The following is a 20168-nucleotide window of genomic DNA, read 5'->3' as shown; positions in this document are numbered from 1 at the left end:
TGTCGAATAGAGGGGAACGATCATGTCCCTCGATCTGCTGGCAATGCCCCTAAATATACATCCCAAAATGCCATTGGCCTTCTTGGCAACAAGGGCACACTGACTCATATCCAGCTTCTCGTCCACTGTAACCCCTAGGTCCTTTTCTGCAGAACTGCTGCCGAGCCAGTCGGTAGCGGTGCATGGGATTCTTCCGTCCTAAGTGCAGGACTCTGCACTTGTCCTTGTTGAACCTCATCAGATTTCTTTTGGCCCAATCCTCCAATTTGTCTAGGTCCCTCTGTATCCTATCCCTACCCTCCAGCATATTTACCTCTCGTCCCAGTTTAGTGTCATCTGCAAACTTGCTGAGGGTGCAATCCACACCATCCTCCAGATCATTTATGAAGATATTGAACAAAACCGGCCCCAGGACCGACCCTTGGGGCACTCCACTTGATACCGGCTGCCAACTAGACATGGAGCCATTGATCACTACCCGTTGAGCCCGACAATCTAGCCAACTTTCTATCCACCTTATAGTCCAGTCATCCAGCCCATACTTCTTTAACTTGCTGGCAAGAATACTGTGGGAGACCCTGTCAAAAGCTTTGCTAAAGTCAAGGAACAACACGTCCTTTCATCCTTTCATGCTTTCATGCTTCATCCTTCATGTTTTCCCTTCATCCACAGAGCCAGTTATCTCGTCATAGAAGGCAATTAGATTAGTCAGGCATGACTTGCCCTTGGTGAATCCACCTGTCTTAAGTTGTTTGGTTCCTTCCTTCAAGTGCGTCCTAGTCCTCTCCACTTTCATTCCATAATGTTCTCTCCTATTCACTTTGATTTCATCATCCTCTAAAGCTCTTATTTGCGACCTCCCGCACCCCGGCCATTTGATATTAGGGATTCATCTAAGGCAGCTGTTCAGATTTTTTTTAAAAAAAAAACTTACTATCTAAATATCAAGATTTTACAGTGGTGTTTAATAGTCAAGGTTTGAAGGTCCAGATAGGCTTATGAATGTGAAGGCCTATCTGGCTTTTGCTATTCTAACTTTAATGCCGTCTTCTGTCCCACCTGTTTTGCTTACAGTTCTGCCAAGATATGTGAAATGTTGGACCTCTTTTATGTCAATACAAGAAAATGTTATTGTTTTGTTTTTTGTTGTGTGGTGGTGCTCATGGTTTTTGTTTTCTTAGTGTTGATTTTCAGTCTTAATAACTATGTGTAGGCCTGGAGATCATTTGTTTTAGCTTGTATACATCTGGGTGGTATGGGACAACAGGTTGAGATCAATTGCAAAACTGAGGTCTTTTTGGTTCTGAGTGAAAATCCATTGTATACCCTGTGGTCTTTCTCATTACCCAATCCATTACCTGTTAGAAGGTCATGGGTGACATAAGAGATCCTCGTCTAATGCCGGTAGTTACCTTGAATGGGTTAGTCAATTCATTGTTACGTATTATTTGATGTTCTATTTTTGTAGAAGTTGTGAATGAAATTCCCAAGGATATTTCTGAAGGATTCCATAATGGCATAGCAACTTGCATAAGATTGTCCTATCTATTGTGTCATCTATGGAAATCTAGGAAATTAATATAGAGCAATGACTGCCATTTGATTGACAGTTCTATAATCCTATGTTGGGCTACTATACAATGATTTCTCTTGGCTGAACCCTACCTGTTCTTGTTGTAGCCTTGAATCTATTGCTTTCTTTAATCTATCTAGAATAATGCATGTAAATATTTTCCTTGGGATGGACAGCAATTGCATGCCCCTCCAGTTTTTATGCTGACTGAAATCTCCTTTCTTTGGCAGCCTCACTATATGACCATTTTTCTACTCATTTGGTTCTTTTCTTCTTCCCATATCTTTTGTAAGAGACCTATCAAAATATCTACTGTGTTGGGGTGCTCGAACAATTTTTATAGTGGGGGTGCTGAAAGCCATTGAACCAAACTGTCAGTCCAGTATATGATGGAAACCACTTCAAGCCAGGTGGTGCGGCAACACCCCTAATTTCAGCACCTATGTACTGTGTTCTTTGAGTCCACCTTAAGGACCTCATATGGGATGCTGTCTGGACCTGGTGTCTTTCCACTTTTTAACTAATTTACTGCCCTCTCTACTTCTACTCTATTGATAGGTCCTAATTTGACATCCAGATCTTCTCCTTCCACTATGTCGGGGGGGTTAACCACTGACTTGCCATTCAGTAACTGACTGAAGTACTGCTTCCAAATATTTAATTTGTTCTGATGTCTTCACTGTTAAGTTGCCCTCATTGTCTTGAACTGGTCAGCTGGTTTTTGTTCTTTCTAACTGCTGTCTAGTGATATTAGACAGTGTCTGCATGTCATTTTGTGTTGTGGCAATCTGTGTATCTGTTGTTTTGTCTATAAAATCTAATTTGTGTGTCCTGGTGCGCTTTTTTTTTTTAATTCTTTGTTCTTTGTGCCATATTCCTCCTGGAGTCACTGTTTCTGTGTTCTTGCTTGATTTAGTTTGTTTAATTTGGGGTCTTTCTTCTAGTTTTTGACGTGTATCCTCAGAAAACCATTCAATGTGATTTCATCCTGAATCCCAGGACTTCTCTCACTGGTCTTGGTGAAAGTTCCCTTTTACACATTTCCATTTCCCTTCTACTGTTTCGTTGTCTTCCTTTTCCTTTTCAAGTGCCCAGTATCTGTTTGCTACCACAATTCTAAACTCTGGTTGTGTTGTCATCTATTTTAGCTTAGTAATATTGTAATGTGGGCATCTCTATTGTTTGACTTTTTTTGTTTTTTGTCTCAATTTAGTTGCTACTAATACATATTCCATTCCGTTTTCTGTCCCATTCCTGCATCATATCTTCTATAAAGTTCTTCTCCATTTGTGCTGACTTGTGATGTGCTCATTGGTTCCCTGTTCTGTAGTCTGGTGACCTCCAAGCTATCTTATGAATAGTACAGTTAGTGAAAATAGTTCCTGCAGTGATCAGGTTATTCATTCCATAAAAATCAGCAAATATTTCACCATTTTCATTCATTTCACCAAGGCCTTGTTTCCCCATCATTACTTCCCTGCCAGTATTATTATTCCCCACATTAGCATGTATGTCTCCAATTAGTAGGAGGACATCCCTTTTTGGAACTTTGTCTACTCTCTCCGGTAGCTGTTCTTCGAAGTTTTCTTTTTCCTCTTAGCTAGCTTGATTTGTTAGGACATAGCACAAGCACAAGACATGAAATGGCCAAACCCACAAGGAAGCTGTTCTGCTAAAGAATTTGCTGTCTCCAAAATCCATAACTAAAATCAGTAAGTGGAATGTGTGGACACTATACAAGTCTTAAGACTTCTCAAGTAATAAAAGAAATGGACAGATATAAACTAGATATACTAGATCTAACTGAAGTTAGATGGGTAACATCAGGACAGGACCATGCATGCCTGGTGCAATATACAAATGTTGCATCATAATGATAATGGGAGACATGCAGCTAAGTTCTCATCCATCACTTTGAAAATTTATCCCTTAATATTTTTTTACTTTTTAAGTAATGCGGTTTAGATTATTGGAATTATTAGAGAAATGAATTGGGGTTTCTTCTGATTTTATTTTAGTGCTGAGCAAACACAAACCCAATTGGAATTTCAGAATATGCCTCCTGTAAACCTCTGAGGTCCTGCTACCTTTAAAATCAAATAATTAACTGGTGGCAAACCTATTCTATTACCTTTCACAGTCCTTCAGAACCTGGTAGCACAAGAGGCCCAAGTCTGGCAACACAAACAATATTCTTCCAAGATGCATCCTCTGATCTCACCTTGCTCTCCCTGACTGTGCAAAACTGCTACTGATTTCAGCTGGCACTCTATGCCTGTAGAGAACAGAATACCTAACGTGTGATCCACTAGAGGGTCTGAGAACAGAATTTAGTCCAGGCTTTGAGTTAAGTCCCATTGAGCATTGTTTTGAAAGACATGGACCTTTTGCTGCATCTCACCTGTACAGAATTCTGGCTCTCACTTTGAAAAACTCTCTATCAATAGTTTAGAATGATTTGATTTTTATCTGTAAATGTGGACTTCCCTGTACACCCACAAACCAATATTTCCATCTCTAATAATCAAAATAGGCAAAGTGAGAAAAGCAATGCTTGAGAATTTTAGTTTGATTTAAGGATATTTACTTTGTATATTTTGCAGGTGATATCGACAGTTTGCATTTTAATGGTTATAAAGCTTTAAATGTTTGGATCTCAATGTCTATGGTAATTAAACAATTATTGTCTAACCCCTTCATAATTTCCCATAGCTGTGAAAATTTAAATTAAAAAAAGCATAATCTGTCCAAAGAGCTAGTTCATTCATCATTTTAGCAGAGTTATGGTCCCCTTCAATGCAAAATGTGAGTCAGGAGCTTCAAATTCATTTACATTGCATTGACCTCTTTTCATACAGTACACACTGGACATTGATCACTGACTGGACACTTATGCAGCAAGTTACCAATAACAAAGAATTGAACAGGAGCTTAACCTTCAAAATTTACCCTAAGAAATCTGACTCTACATTCCTCTAATACCAAGAGCTTCCATTTGAAAAAGTGAGAGTTCCTTGATATGCAAGAAATGAATAATCCTAGCACTAAAAAGCCAAACTTCTATTCCTAGATCCCAGAGCACTTTACAAAGGTGCATATAAGTATCATTATTTCCATTTTATAGATTAAAGAACTGAGGCACAAAGTGCTTATCTTGTTCAAAGTCACACAGTGAGCCAATGGCAGAGTCAAGACTAGGACCAAGCTCTCCTAATTCTTATCACTACTGTGTTCTATCCCCTGGATCATCGCTTTTCTGTCATGAAGAACTGAGCTCAGGGTGATATAAGTCATAGAATGTAAGGCCATAAGGGACCTGAAGGCCAGATCATCTAGTCTGACTTTCTGTGTATCACAGGCCACCAATACACTCTCTAAACCCACAACCAAAATTAGGCCAAAGTATTACAGTCCACAGGAGATTAGATTGTGTGCTGCAGGCAGAGAATAGGAAGAAGTAAGGTGCACCAATGCATGAGGCCCCTGCAATAGCAGGGAATTAAGTGAGATATATCCAGATAATTTCAGCAAGTGACCACCATGCTGCAGAGGAAGGCAAAACCAAACCCTGAGGTCACTGCTAATCTGAGCTAGGGGAAAATTCCTTCCCAACCCCATGTCTGGAATTAGACCTTGAGCATGCGAGCAAGCCCCAATCAGCTAAGCATCTGAGAGAGAGAGAATGCTTGGTGCCTCCCAGAGCACTGGCCCCACACTATCCAATGTCCTGTCTCCAGCTGTGGCTATCTTTGATGCTTCAGAGGAAAGAAACAAAAATAATCCAGAACACACTTGGGAGAAAAAAATCCCTTCCTGACCCCTGCAAGTGGCCAGCTGAAGCCCTGAAGCATGAGCTTTTAGGAACATAAGACATAAACCAGAAGTGAGCTCCAGGGCTGTTGAGCCCTGCCCCGTATCATTGCAAACAACCCCATCATACAATTGCACTCATAGATTTGACCAGCTCTCTCTTAAAACTAACGGTGGTTTGCCCCCACAACTCCTATTGGCAAGCTGTTCCAGAACCTCGCTTCTCTGATGGTTAGAAGCCTTCTTCTAATTTCCAGCCTGAATTTGTTCATGGTCACTTTATATCCTTTTGGTTTTGGGTCAACATTGTCCTTTTGTTTAAATAGCTCTTCACTCCCCTGGTGTTCACTCTCCTAATTTATAGAGAGCAATAATGTCCACTCTGTCTTCTTTTTGATAGACTAACCAAACCAAGTTCTTTCAGCCTTGTCTCCTAAGGTAGGGCCTCCATTCCCCTCATCATTTTATTAGCTCTTTTCTGTACCTGTTTCAGTGTGAATTAATCTTTCTTGAACACGGATGACTGGAACTGAAGACACTATTCCAAATGATGTCTTACCATTCCTTGTACAATGGAATTAATAATTCACTATCTCTACTGGAAAAGGCGCTGATCACGTTTGCCTTTTTTACAGCCACGTCACATGGGTGACTCATTGTCTTCCGCTCTCTCTCTCACTTCCAACTGATGAGCTCCCAGCTTGTTTAATCAGAAGAATTTCTGCTGCCCCTAAGTGCATGACTACATTTTGTACAACTGAATTTCATCCCATTTCTGTCAAGGGCATCCAGATCTTCCTGTATAATGTTCCGATCCTTCTCTGTATTGACAGTGCCTCCCAACTTTGTATCATCAGCAAACTTCATTTAGCACACTCCTGTTCTTTGATTCCAGCCTTTTCCTATTTGCGGTTCAGTATTGGAGACTATTATTTAAACCAGCTATGAGCCATAAACAGACATTTAGAAATATTCCTTCCTTCATAAACAAAGGAGATGTATCTATTTAATTAAGAAAACCAGGTTAAGTCTATTACTTTTTTAAAAAAAAAGCTAATAAGCATTAGAAGCTGGAGTCTGATTCTTGATTTCCATTGTACGTTTTTATTAGCTTAAAATGTATTGCACAAATACTTTGTTAATGCAGATTAGTGTATTGCTTGATAAAGATGTACCACCCTCCTTTCCAGTGATTTTTGAGATATTATTTTAATTGCACTAAATAATTAAACTGTTTTGCATATACAAATAACATTTTATTATTTCACTGCTGTGCAGGATTTTTTCATTTCCATCATAAGCAGGATGCAGCAGAGATTAGATAAATCAGCACTTGTTACAGATGCTAAGAGTCAAGGCTCTATTAATTCTTTCTGAATCAAATATGGTTTGCTCTACTAAATAGTCATTAATTTTCAGGTTCCTAATACATTTGAATATTGAGTGTCATTATATTCTTTGTGTCCCCTGCTGTTCTATGTCATCCCGTTCCTTGAGACAACAACCAAAATGTGACAGTGTATGCTGCTGCCTCCATCTTGGTAGATGCAGCCTTCTTTACCAGATGGGACTCTCCAGCTGTCAGATTTCTTTTAATAAAGCTAAGAACTTGGGAATTAATTTTTTTCTGCTCAGGAAAATGTTCTTGGCTACAGTCGTGCAACTGTCGTAGAGGTAAAAAGAAAAGGAGTACTTGTGGCACCTTAGAGACTAACCAATTTATCTGAGCATAAGCTTTCGTGAGCTACAGCTCACTTCATCGGATGCATACTGTGGAAAGTGTAGAAGATCTTTTTATACACACACAAAGCAGGAAACAATACCTCCTCCCACCCCACTCTCCTGCTGGTAATAGCTGATCTAAAGTGATCACTCTCCTTACAATGTGTATGATAATCAAGTTGGGCCATTTCCAGCACAAATCCAGGTTTTCTCACCCCCCCCCACCCCCATACACACACAAACTCACTCTCCTTTCCACAGTATGCATCCGATGAAGTGAGCTGTAGCTCACGAAACCTTTCCTTATTGTAAAGAGAGTGGTCACTTTAGATAAGCTATTACCAGCAGTAGAGTGGGCTGTTTGTGTTTGCGGGGTGGGTGAGAGAACCTGGATCGTACCAAAAGGACTGAAGGTAAAAAATCCATTACAATCTACATACCACACAACCATGTTGACAGCTTGTGCCACACGCTCTCAAAGAAACTGCGGAATCGCCTGATCAACATCTTCTACAGCAAACAGGGAAAGATTAAGAATGAGCTCTCAAAAATGGATACTCTCATAAAAAAACAACCTTCCACACAAACTTCCTCATGGCTGGACTTTACTAAAACTAGACAGGCCATTTACAACACACACTTTGCTTCTCTACAAAAGAAAGAACACTCAACTTTCTAAACTACTACATGTCACAAGGGGCCACAGCAATGGTTCCCTCAACCCACCCAGCAATATTGTTAACCTATCCAACTATACTCTCAGCCCAGCAGAAGCAGCTATCCTATCTCGGGGCCTCTCCTTCTGCCCCTCCACCCCCACGAACATGATACAGTTCTGTGGTGACCTAGAATCCTATTTTCGACATCTCCAACTCAAGGAATATTTCCAACATAACTCTGAACAACATACTAATCCACAGAGACCTCCCTACCAACACTACAAAAAGAAGGATTCTGGGTGGACTCCTTCTGAAGGTCGAAACAGCAGACTGGACTTCTACATAGAGTGCATCCGCTGACGTACACAGGCTGAAATTGTGGAAAAGCAGCATCACTTGCCCCATAACCTCAGCCATGCGGAACACAATGCCATCCACAGCCTCAGAAACAACTTTGACATCATAATCAAAAAGGCTGACAAATGAGGTGCTGTTATCATGAATAGGTTGGAATATGAACAAGAGGCTGCTCGGCAGCTCTCCAACACCACTTTCTACAAGCCATTACCCTCTGATCCCACTGAGAGTTACCAAAAGAAACTACAGCATTTGCTCAAGAAACTCCCAGAAAAAGCACAAGATCAAATCCGCACAGACACACCCCTGGAACCCCGACCTGGGATATTCTATCTATTACCCAAGATCCATAAACCTGGAAATCCTGGGCGCCCCATCATCTCAGGCATTGGCACCCTGACAGCAGGATTGTCTGGCTATGTAGACTCCCTCCTCAGGCCCTACGCTACCAGCACTCCCAGCTACCTTCAAGACACCACTGACTTCCTGAGGAAACTACAATCCATCGGTGATCTTCCTGAGAACACCATCCTGGCCACTATGGATGTAGAAGACCTCTACACCAACATTCCACACAAAGATGAACTACAAGCCGTCAAGAACACTATCCCTGATAATGTCACGGCTAACCTGGTGGCTGAACTTTGTGACTTTGTCCTTACCCATAACTATTTTACATTTGGGGACAATGTATACCTTCAGATCAGCGGCATTGCTATGGGTACCCACATGGCCCCACAGTATGCCAACATTTTTATGGCTGACTTAGAACAATGCTTCCTCAGCTCTCGTCCCCTAACGCCCCTACTCTACTTGTGCTATATTGATGACATCTTCATCATGTGGACCCATAGAAAAGTTGAGGAATTCCACCATGATTTCAACAATTTCCATCCCACCATCAACCTCAGCCTGGTCCAGTCCACACAAGAGATCCACTTCCTGGACACTACAGTGCTAATAAACGATGGTCACATAAACACCACCCTATACCGAAAACCTACTGACCGCTATTCCTACCTACATGCCTCCAGCTTTCACCCTGACCACACCACACGATCCATCGTCTACAGCCAAGCTCTGCGATACAACTGCATTTGCTGCAACCCCTCAGACAGAGACAAACACCTACAAGATCTCTATCAAGCATTCTTACAACTACAATACCCACCTGCGGAAGTGAAGAAACGGATTGATAGAGCCAGAAGAGTTCCCAGAAGTCACCTACTACAGGACAGGCCTAACAAAGAAAATAACAGAACGCCACTAACTATCACCTTCAGCCCCCAACTAAAACCCCTCCAATGCATTATTAAGGATCTACAACCTATCCTGAAGGATGACCCAACACTCTCTCAAATCTTCGGAGACAGCCCAGTCCTTGCCTACAGACAGCCCCCCAACCTGAAGCAAATACTCACTAGCAACCACATACCAGACAACAGAACCACTAACCCAGGAACCTATCCTTGCAACAAAGCCCATTACCAACTGTGCCCACATATCTATTCAGGGGACACCATCACAGGGCCTAATCACATCAGCCACACTATCAGAGGCTCGTTCACCTGCACATCCACCAATGTGATATATGCCATCATGTGCCAGCAATGCCCCTCTGCCATGTACATTGGTCAAACTGGACAGTCTCTACGTAAAAGAATAAATGGACACAAATCAGATGTCAAGAATTATAACCTTCAAAAACCAGTTGGAGAACACTTCAATCTCTCTGGTCACGCGATTACAGACATGGAAGTTGCTATATTACAACAAAAAAACTTCAGCGAGAAACTGTTGAATTGGAATTCATTTGCAAATTGGATACAATTAACTTAGGTTACCTTGCATAATGACTTAGCCACTCCCAGGCTCTGTTCAAGCCTATTTCCCCTTGTTTTTTCTTACCCCCCACCACCACCAGACGTTCTTGTTAAAGCCTGGATTTGTGCTGGAAATGGCCCAACTGATTATCATACACATTGTAAGGAGAGTGGTCACTTTAGATAAGCTATTACCAGCAGGAGAGTGAGTTTGTGTATTTTTTCATGCTTTGTGTGTATATAAAAAGATCTTCTGCAGTTTCCACAGTATGCATCCGATGAAGTGAGCTGTAGCTCACGAAACCTTATGCTCAAATAAATTGGTTAGTCTCTAAGGTGCCACAAGTACTCCTTTTCTTTTTGCGAATACAGACTAACATGGCTGTTACTCTGAAACCTGACGTAGAGGTGTAACTGTGAACAGAACTTGGCTAGGAAGGTGTAACCAGGCTTTCAATAAGGTTTCCTCTTGTGAGTGCATACTCAGTGAGCTGGCTGAGCCTGGCCCATTCATAGGTAACCGCGAAAAAGAGTGGCTTCTGCCAGAGTGGAAGGACTCTTGTGTGAGGATGTAACTTGGAGAGGAAGTTTTAGGGTGGGTGTGCGTGTTCTGCCTGGGGAGAAAGGAAAAACTGCTTGTGCACCAACCAAGGCACTGTCTCTGCAACCTCTTCCAGTAATAAATGCATGATCTGTTTGCTGATCTTACACTTGTGTTATTCCACAGATATCTGTCTGCTTGGGCTAATCCACCAAAAAGGACATCATGAGGTCATGTAACAATATCTTTAACCTCATCTGCAGCAACAAATGCTATCCCAGTCCTCAAGCTTCACTGAGTGGAAATCTGCCACTCATGCTGATCTGTATGGTGGTTTCATGATGCTGGACATACAAGGGGTTTTAGTTTTATTTTTTTCAGTTGAGATCTTGAAAGCAAGGGGCAATGTTCTAATAGGCATTATTATGTATTTCTATTTCTTATATAGAACTTTTCATCAGTAGATCTGAGTGCTTCCCCATCTTTAATGTATTTAATGTATGTATTTTGTCCTCTGATCCATGTAGTGGATCTCACTGTGCTCTCCCTGACTGTGCAAAACTCCTACTGATTTCAGATGACGCTCTATGCCTGTAGAGACCACAGAATATCTGAGGTGAGATCCACCAGGGGGTCTGAGAGCAGAATTTAGTCTCTATCTTGTACTTGGTTCTGCATAGGTGAAAGGCTAAGGCAAAATCACTGCATCACGCAGTCACTCAGGGCACCATTAATTTGAAGGAAAAAAGGGTGAAGTTTTTAAGTCAGGCTGGCTAAATTTAGGCTCTGGCATCCATATTTAGGCTCCTAAATAAAATCAGTCTGATTTTTAGAGGTTCTGTGCTCCTATTGATGTTGACATCTTTCCTGAAATGTGGTGCCCAAAACTGGATGCAATACTCCAGCGGAGGTGTAATCAGTGCAGAGTAGAGCAGAAGAATTATGTCTCGTGTCTTGCTTACAACACTCCTGCTAATACAGCCCAGAATGATGTTTGCTTTTTTTGTAACAGCATTACACTGTTGACTCATATTTAGCTTGTGGTCCACTATATCCCCCAGATCCCTTTCCACAGTACTCCTTCCTAGGCAGTCATTTCCCATTTTGTATGGGTGCAACTGATTGTTCCTTCCTAAGTGGAGTACATTTGTCCTTATTGAATTTCATCATATTTTCTTTAGACTATTTCTCCAGTTTGTCCAGATCATTTTGAATTATAATCCTATCCTCCAAAGCACTTGCAACCCCTCCCATCTTGGGATTGTCCATAAACTTTGAGTGTACTCTTGTGCCGTTATCTAAATCATTGAGGATCATGAACGGAACTGGACCCAGAACTGATCCCTGCAGGACCCCATTCAATATACCCTTCCAGCTTGACTGATAACTATTTTCTGGGAATGGTTTTCCAGCCAGTTATACACCCACCTTATAGTAGCTCCATCTAGGTTGTATTTCCCTAGTTTGTTTACGAGAAGGTCACGCAAGACCGTATCAAACGGCCTGCTAAAAGCAAGATATATCACGTTTACCGCTTCTCCCCCCGCCGTGCATTCTACTCCCCCAGCTCAGACCTGTGATTGCTGAGCGCTCTCTGCGTAAGAGTGGGGGTCAGCACAAGGCCTTTGTGCTCCTCTAGTCCTATTGAAGCCCTAACTGATGCATAGACCTTATGTTGGCATTCTCTACAGGGGTAATTGTCATCCTCTTACTTTATCATACATTCCTTGTTCTCTCCTTCCCAGATGAGACCTGTGATAGAATATTACACAACTTCCCTCTTCTAACTTTCAACACCACCTTATTCCTAAAGTTTACACTCCCCTTGAAACAGTGGAAGAGTTTTTCTGTCTTTAACTGTATTTTTCCACGTTACATGTTTTCCAGTAAACTTCAGACCATTGTTATGCCACTGTGGCTTCAAGTCATGCTGTTTCTCTAATCCTCTGCTGACTGCAGAGGAATATTAACTACTCTTGTCTTCAGAGTGCTGTAGGAATGGCAGAGCTACTGGTAAAGTTTGTTTTCAGTTCTTGGGGCTGAAGTGGTTGACAGATGCTTTGAGGATTTCTGGTCTCTGGACCAGTGCTTCATCTGCTCTGAGTTATTCAAAACGCAAACACCAGGTTGGCATGAGAGAAGTATTCTCAGGACTTGGGATATCAAGACAAAAATATATATTTTTAAAAAGACAGGTGTCAGAAGTGTTAGTGCAATTTTTAGCAAGATCATAGAATCATAGAATATCAGAGTTGGAAGGGACTTCTGGAGGTCATCTAGTCCAACCCCCTGCCCAGAGCAGGACCAATCCCCAACTAAATCATCCCAGCCAGGGCTTTGTCAAGCCTGACCTTAAGAACTTCTAAGGAAGGGGATTCCACCACCTCCCTAGGTAACCCATTCCAGTGTTTCACCACCCACCTAGTGAAAAAGCTTTTCCTAATATCCAACCTAAATCTCCCCATATATTTAAATGTCTCAGGGTGTTTTTTTTAACCCGCTGGACACCTATTGAAAGTAAAATTCAACTGATGCTGGAACAGTTTTTTTCAACTTTGTGAAGTGTGTTGCATGCTTTGTTCTGGTCCCTAATGTATTCTGATGGATCTGCTAAGCAGAGCATTACAACTCCCATCAGCCCCCTCCCCACTGTACAGCCCCTTCCTCCTGGCCAGGTAATGAGAGAGTTCCTGAACCATGAAGCAGTTGGGCTCTGTGGGGAAACAGTGGCTGCATGGAGAGCCAGGAGCTGGAGAGAAGCTGGATGCAAAGAGGATTCCCTAGGCACTGTATACAGAGATGTGCATGGAACAGACTGTGAGTGCTGGATGTTACAGCCAGGTGCAGGCCTGTTTGGGATTTATGGAGGTGGAGCAAAAGCGGCTTGGCAAGGAGCCAGTGCGGTGGGGTCCCAGTGACCGATGCTAACTGAACCTGGGCTGAAAACCTGTAACACCTATTTTGCATGAATAGAAAGTGTACTGGAAAGGGCACCCCAGGCATGAGGCCTGAAGAGTCCTGATTCACAGTTGGACTGCTCCCAGGTGCCCAAACATTTATCTCTGTTGCTCACTTTGAACGTTAACAGTTAAGTCTCTTTACCTAGGTGATTTGAAACCTTTCCCTTACCTGCCAGCCCTCATGAAATACCCTTTCACTTAACCATGTGTCTGGGTATCACAACCTACCTGGGCTAGCGCCTACAAGGCCTAGCTGCTGATGCCCTACAGTAGCTACTAGGTAAGCTAGTGGTTTGGTGTACTCTGGCACTGAGCAGCTCCAATAATTATAGTATTGATGGAGTGACTAAGATGGTAGTCTGGGATTGGACTTTTTATGAAACTAGTGTGATTCAGCAAGTGCAGTGACAAAATTCCACCAGTTAACAAAATGGCAAAGGAGGCATTTAGCTACTTAAATCCATTCATTCACTGAATCTTGTTTCACCCGCTTGGGCTTTAAAATCACCAAAATTAGTGTAAAACGGAATTGGTCAAAACATGGGAGGAAAGAATTCCAAAAACTTGTTGGAGAAATTTTCCCACATTTCAAAATGTTGACATTTTAAAAACATGTTGAAGTGAGTCTAGGATTTGAGCCCTGGTGCACAGCCCCATAATGTGTCTTCCCCATTTTAACAGCCTCCTGCCTCAGGTGGCAAGTTCTGCTTAGTGAAGCAAGACTCGTTTCTGGTGAAGCATCCGGGTTTCATCTACTACAATCCTGTGGAGAGGTGCTGATTTTTTTGCAGACTCACTCAGATGCCAGTAGTCTGGGTATTAGTAGCTCCAGTCCAGGAGCACCAAAGGGTCTGAGTTTTTCTCTGTCTCAGAGAGACACCCGAGGACCAGCCAAACTCAGAAGAAACTGTAGACTGAGCTCAATGTTTAACAATGAAAGCACACCCCTGATGGGATGAGTTTAAACTCTCTCCAGTGTGTATCTAATGTCTTGGAGTAGAGTGGTAACTCCATCAACTGCCCCCCATTCCCCTCCACACACACAGTTTTAAAAGTTGTCACTTCCTGATTTGGTTAGTCAACATGAAGAAAGTTCACTTTTTTTTATAACAAATGGTATAATCCAGTAACCTCTACATTTGTAGCACTTGAATATTTCTGCAACTGGAGAAAGTCAAATGAAAAAAATATTACTTTGTCATTGATGCGGTGCATGTATTTCATGTGTTGCTGACCCCTACATCAGTTTCCATTATACTTATAATCCTTGCCATTAGGATACAGTCATGAAGTGATTTTCTCTGATCTCATGATAATCTCTGACCTGAGAATTAGACTGTTACCATGTAGTCTCCTGAGAATCTTGGCTGTGCGAATGGATTAATGGGATGTTATTGCCACTTGTTTTCATGACAATGTGTTCAGTAGAAACACAATTTTTACAGCCATTTTTTCTTGTTGCAAACAGAATTGGGTGCTGTGGCATTTTCCGTTCCTGTCACAATCTTTGGCATGAGAATGAGATCCAAATATGAACGCCTGATGGATTTGAGTTATAGCATAGGGCTGCGCTTTTTTTTTACCTTTTCAATGGCCTGAATTTTGATCAAGAGCTCTCTCCTACAGAGACTTACAGAAGTGCAACCATAACTCAGGTTATTTAAAAACTGACCCTGATTCTCCTCTCATCAATGTAACTCCATCGACTTCAGGAGAGATTCATTTAAGTCAGGGGTCTCGCACTCAATTTACCTTAGGGCCAGGGCCAGTCCTCAAATCCTCTCAGCGGGCCAATAATGTCACTGAAGATGGTGTTCAGAAAAGGAAATGTTTATATTGTATTTTTATTTTAAATTTCTGAGAAATAATAAAACTGTCATACAACTTTATACAATTCTTCGCCTGCCAGAGTTTTTAATGTTTGCCAGACACCAGGCAAGGCTTCAGTTCTGTCAGTTTGTTGATGTTTGGCCTCAGTGACTGAGCAGTTGAAACCTTCAGGATTGCAGCAAGGTGGGCATCAGATAGTTGTGTTCAGTATTTTGACTTGTTTAAATTCATTGTGGGGAAAAAAGTGATGTTGCTTCCATGTCTGACTCTGCCTGGCAACTAATGATGCTACCTCCCTGGTTGACTCTGCCTGGCAACTAGTGATGATATCTCTGTCCCTCTCCCCAGCCAATGGGAGCTGCAGCAGACATTGCCGGCAGCATGGCTGCATGCGTCTCTCCTTCGTGGGCTGCAGTGGTGAGGTTGTCGGGCCGCAGATGGCCCACGGGCCAGGACTTTGAGACCCCTGCCCTAGGGCACGTGGAAGCCCATGAGCCTACCCTGGCATAAGAGAATTTGAAAAGAAAAAAAGGCCCCAAAACCTGGGGAGTAGGGACCTTGAGTCATAGATTCAGGGGAAGCCTGGAGACCCTTGACTGATCCTTTGACTGGACTCTTTCAATATCCCAAGAATTGGCCTGTCTGACAGGGCTTTCAGGCCTCTGGAACTAGCATCCCACATGTGAGGACAAAACCAGATGGTGGATGAATGACTAGGAGCAGTCTTGCCATGACACTGCGCTCCGCTATACAGGGCACCCTGGCAGTGAGTGGCCTACTATATAAGAGTTCATTCTGTATTCTCAAATTAGATTTTAACGCAAACAGATCTTACATATTCATAAACCCATATAAAATCAAAGAAGGAAAACACCTTTCTGGGGCAGGGACTGTCCTGGTTGCTCTCTATTTGTACAGCATCTAATACTAGGGAGTCCTGTTCCATGAATGGGCTCCTAGCTGCTACCACAATACAAATAAATAATCTGTTGAGACAATTTTTCAAACAGGCCTCAAACCAGCCAGCTTTTGTGCATGTGCAGTAACCTGCAGTAGCACAGTGTGTATCTTTGTCCCTCCCTAGTGGCTGGTCTATAAAGTCCACTACAACTAAGCTAGAAGAGTTATTCCTTTAACTAATGCAGCAGAGGCTCTTTCATTTACTGCTGTGGTCCTGGGTTCAAACCCTGCTGATGGCACAAGCAGACTGGCTATATGAATGCTTTCTAAGCATCTACTTGTATGCACGCAAAACCTGAGCATAGAGTGGTAGCACACAAATAGAAGTTTGGGTTTTGAAAAAACTTGGCCCATTGGGTCAGTTTGTTCATTACCCTGCCAAAATATTCCTATTTTTGAGTAGGAGAAGGATGAGTCCCTTTTTCTAGTCACGGTAATGTATCTTAACAAGACTGGGGTCCCAAACCCACAGCAGCTTCAGGTTGTTACTCCAGATGTACAACAGCGTAAATGGGAACAGTCTGGACAACGGGCGCAGGGATCATGTAAACAAATTCTGCAGCCATTAGAGACATTATGATCCAGTAGACAGGGAACCAGCCTGGGACACAGGAGACGTGGGTTCTATTTCATGTTTTGTCACTGACCTGCTGTGTGACTTTGGCCATGTGCCTGTTTCTCCTCCACTCTTCTCTGTTTTTTGAGTGTAAACTCTTTGGGTCAAGAACTCTCTCTCTCAATAATTTTTTTGTAAAGTGCCTCGCACAGTGGGACCCAGATCTTGGTAGGGACCTGTAAGCGCTACCATAATACAAATAATGGTTTTATTGTTGGGGCTCAGATTTATTCTCTACTCTTTCCTTTTATTCCAAACTTCTAGTTCCATAAGTTCTTTTAACTTCCATCTAGATGGCAACCTGCACCACACCGAAATCCCATGGCTAGCCCTGGAACATCAGTCTCAATATTTTTTCTTTCTCTTTATTCATTTTTATTTTAGAAAAGAGCTCACACAAATAATGAAATAAAATTACAAGTATCTGCTCCTAGCTACAGCACCTGCATTCATTACATAGATTGAGGACCTGACTCTTGACTTCAGTGAAAGCAAGTGACAATGTTTTAAATTAAGCTGTCCATAGTGCAGCCATCCTTTGTCCTCGTGTCTCCTCACCCAGCCATAAATAACCTGGCAACAGAAGGCAGGGAGTGTTATAAATTGTCAAGCTACACAATTGCCTCATGTTCAGCATTCTGTTCTCTTCCTCCATTCTCATCCATTTTAAATTAATGGTCCCTCAATTTGTGGTTATGCCATGGGATGGTGCCAAATAAATTGGTAGCATTGTATTTAAAAAGTGTTAAAGGATACAAATCAACATACTGAGAATTCTCCGCAACTGAAGAATTATATCATACAGTCGCTGCTAGCTGGATAGTAGCATTCTCTTACTGCCAATTAGAAAACCAAAGGGGGTGAAGAATAACTTTTATATCCTAGTATCTAGTCTAAAAAGATGAGTCTGTTTCCCGTGTACAAAAGGTACGAATAACGAGCTTACCACTTACTTCTACCAAGCCAATATGTTGTCCTCTCTCCCATGATTTTACACCAACTCCACTAAACAGTCACAGAAAAGAATACTAATGAGTTCTAAGCATCTTACTTTTCTAAACGCTTGTCTCAAAATGATGTTTATTATGCAGTAAGTGCTGGGCCTTGATCTACTCTGCCTTGGTTTTGGATTCTACTTTCTCTGCATTCCCAACTGCTGCGTTTCAGGCTGTTTCAGGCTATCCTACCACGCCCATGTATGGTTATTTTTCCAGGAACACTATTATGTGTGTAACTTCTTCCGCATTATAATTTATTTTTTTAGCACACAACTTCACTGCTGTCATGGTGGTTGGTTTTCATTTTGGAACAGTACCCATCATAGTCCTTTTAAAAACCTCAGTTGCCATTCACCTATTACTTTGCCTTTGTAGCACTGCTGGGGAAATACACGCTCCATTCTTCATTGCCACTACAAGCTGCTGAACAAACACCCTGGCTGCGGTGAAGGGTCAGGCTTGTGGATTAGTCAAGCTCATCAACCTCCATTGTAACTTGCAAAGTTATGTCAAGTTACGTCAATTGTGAGTTTCTTACCTCTGCGTCAGCCTGACGCTGCGCTTCTACAGCAGTTGGTAGGTCCTTAGTGTACCTTAGGCCTTGTCTTAACTGCAGGTGAACCACAATGTAACCAGTCACAAGTTAGTCAATCCCTGGTAGCCTAACCTGAGAGTAAGACTGCATGTCCTCTGCTGTCATCCCCTGGGTCTGTGCTGGCACTGTATTTGGCCGTGACAAGCAATACAGCTATCTGGGGGTGTATCCAGTGATGAGCTGCCAAAATCTTAACAGCCGGTTCCCTCCTCACCCCACGAGGGGGTCATGGTCCACCCCCGCTCCCCGGGACTCCTGCCCCATCCAACCCCCCACGTTCCTTGAGGCGTGCCCCCACCCCTGCCCCATCCATCCCTCTCCCCGTCCCCTGACTGCCCCCAGAACCGGGCAGGAGGGTCTTGTGGGCCACCGTAGTGGGTACCCACCCCGCCCCTAAGAGCCAGAGGGACCTGCTGGGGCGTGAGGTGGGGAGTCCCAAAGTTGCTTACCTGGGGCAGTTCCCAAGAAGCATCCGGCAGGTCCCCTGGCTCCTAGGGGTGGGGGAGCGTTGCTAGTGGGGGAGCGGCCGCTCCCCTCCACTGATCACATCCTAAGTGGTGCACCCACCAGCAGCTCTGCGCCCGGCCCCAGCTCACCTCCGCGCCGCCGCCTCCCCTAAATGCGCCGCCCCGCTCTGCTTCTCCGCCCCCAGCTTCCCGCAAATCAGATGTTCCCTGGGGAGGGCTGAGAAGCAAGCGGCGGCTTGGCGCTCAGGCCCAGGGAGGTGGAGGTGAGCTGGGGCAGGGAGTGATTCCCCTGTGTTACCTGCTTACCGGGCGGCCCTCCTCACGCCCCACCCTTCCCCAGCTAACCTCCACTCTGCCTCCGCCTCCCTGGGCCTGAGCGTGAAGCTGCCACTTGCTTCTTAGCCCTCCCAGGGGAGGAGGTGGAGGTGAGCTGGGGCTGGGCGCAGGGCTGGGCGGGGAGCTCTGGTGGGTGCTCTGCACCCACCAAATTTTCCCCGTGGGTGCTCCAGCCCCGGAGCACCCACAGAGTCGGTGCCAAAGGCGCCACTTTTGGCCGGCTGTTAAATTTAGAAGCTGTTTTAGAATCGGTTGTCCCTCGCAGGACAACCAGTTCTAAAATGGCTTCTAAATTTAACAACCGGTTCCAGCGAACCACTGGGTGTATCCCAAGATTCAGAGTACCACAACTCACTGTCACTCTATGCTGCATTCACAGGGTTTTGTTCTGCTGTACCAACCACCAGAGAGGGGTGAAGCTGGAGTAACTGCAAGCAAGATGCTGAGCAGAGGTAGAATGATATAGTCCACTTCTGATCAGCTATCAGAGTACATGGCAAGATAGGAGTGGGTGCTCAGGGGGCTTATGGGAAAGGATTGGAGGAGCATCACACCTCAGTTGTTGTGATTGCCCCTGGCTACACATTTTGAGTGCATTTATCTGGGGGTACTGATAACAGCTGCCTTGGGGTCTGCCCTAAAGCTCAGAGAGTAGAGGCTGCCTTGTCATTTGGTACTGATGAATGTGGAGCCCATTAGGGGAAAAACTACAGTTGAGCCTACGTTAAGTTTGCAGTGAAGACAAGGCCTAGGGAGGTTGCCTGAATTCTGCCTAAAATGTCCACAGCTGGTAGCCCCACCCACCCACCTCCCCAGGGCTTCTGTGGTTGTTTAAAGCAGTTTACATTGTCCTGTGAGGACCCACTACATCTGAGAAAGATGAATTCTGCCCGGCTAGATCCACAGCTCTGATGGCTTTTT

The sequence above is a fragment of the Lepidochelys kempii genome, chromosome 2 (genome assembly GCF_965140285.1).
Source record: "Lepidochelys kempii isolate rLepKem1 chromosome 2, rLepKem1.hap1, whole genome shotgun sequence".
In the NCBI taxonomy this organism is placed as follows: Eukaryota; Metazoa; Chordata; order Testudines; family Cheloniidae; genus Lepidochelys; species Lepidochelys kempii.
This window is presented reverse-complemented; position numbering follows the sequence as displayed.